Source organism: Gossypium hirsutum, chromosome A07, assembly GCF_007990345.1.
Source record: "Gossypium hirsutum isolate 1008001.06 chromosome A07, Gossypium_hirsutum_v2.1, whole genome shotgun sequence".
Classification (NCBI taxonomy): domain Eukaryota; kingdom Viridiplantae; phylum Streptophyta; class Magnoliopsida; order Malvales; family Malvaceae; genus Gossypium; species Gossypium hirsutum.
The window spans coordinates 42,727,320-42,728,837 of NC_053430.1; the positions used below are offsets into that span (position 1 = coordinate 42,727,320).

The 1,518-nt window shown below is 36.9% G+C and overlaps 1 non-coding gene across 1 annotated transcript; it reads left to right on the forward strand.

The window, feature by feature from the left end:
* Nucleotides 1-529: 529 nt before the first annotated feature.
* On the forward strand, nucleotides 530-636 carry LOC121203982 (small nucleolar RNA R71). The gene has a single exon (XR_005898910.1). It is a non-coding gene; the product is annotated as a small nucleolar RNA R71 (small nucleolar RNA).
* Nucleotides 637-1,518: the final 882 nt, after the last annotated feature.

A 1,518-nucleotide genomic window follows, 5' to 3' on the forward strand; every position in this document is an offset into this window, starting at 1 on the left:
ATTTCCTTGGTTGCTCCTAGAAAAATTAGGATGATTACACTATGAAGGATTGTAAAAGTTGGACTGGGGTCCTTATCCACTCTTATTTGATGTTGGTTCCCTACATAGTACATTGACTCGGGATTTGATGGACAATTTTCAAAAGAATGACCTTCCCCATGATACACACAGGAAACTAGAATGACCTTCCCCACGATACACACAGGAAACTAGTTCAAACGACCTTGGTGGCTGAGCTACAAAATTATTAGCACTATTAGCAGTAAACTGTTTTAACATAGAGGAAATAGATGATACCTAAGCTAATAATGGACTGCAGGCATCGACTTCATGAACTCCAACTACACGTCTTCCTGAAGTTGTTCGATTTATTGGCCATTGATAGTTATTACTCGCGATCCTCTCAATGATCTCATAAGCCTCATTATAATACTTAAATAAAATTGCACCATTCGCAGAAGCATCTACCATCAATCTTGTATGTGCATTGAGACCATTATATAATGTCTCCAACTGGATACAATGAGGAATCCCATGATGAGGACACTTACGAAGTAACTCCTTGAATCGCTTCCAAGCCTCATATAAAGACTCGTCATCCAATTGTTGGAAAGTTGTGATCTCGTTCCTCAACTTCACTTTTTTGCTAGGCGAAAATACTTAACCAAAAATCTCTCTGCCAATTCTTGCCATGTAGATATGGAACTGTGGCAATGAATTGAGCCATGCTCGTGCTCGATCTCGCAACAAGTATGGAAACAACTTCAACCTCAATGCATCTTCAGTCACACTGGCTATCTTAAATGAATCAGTCACCTCCATAAACAATCGAAGGTGGAGATGTGGATCTTTCATGGGCATACCACTAAATTGGCCACCATTTGGAGCATCTGAAACATCACTGATTTCAATTCAAATTGGGTTGCCTCAATAACTGACCTTCTAATTCCTGAATTTAACTCACTGAAAAGTGGCACAGCATATTGTCTGATGCATCAATCCCTATCATCGGCAATAAGTAAGGGATTTCGTACACGGTCAGCTTCATTAATTTGTTCTTGATTCTGATTTCCAAGGTCCATCTCGACTTGTCTTTGAGTTGTTCGTTCACGTCTTCTTTGTCTAAAAGTTCACTCAATTTTAGGGTCTACAGGGAGTAAATCGATAATCTGATCTATGCTCATAAACATTTGAAAAGAAAATCGCAAAATTAAAAAGAATAAGTTAGTAACGTTAGACATAAACCAAATTGGAAGTAAATAATTTCACAAAAAAATGACTATGGCAACAATTAACAATCCCCGGCAATGACGCCAAAAACTTGTAACGCATAAGTTTGTGCGAGTGTACACTGCCGTTATCAAGTAATAAGTAAGTATCGAGTTATCGTCTCCACAGGGATTGTATTTGTGTTAAATCACTTAATTGTAAAATTATATTAACAACTTGGTAAATAAAAACACAATATGATTGAGAAGTGATGATTAAAATTAAATATATTAAACTAAATGCAATTAT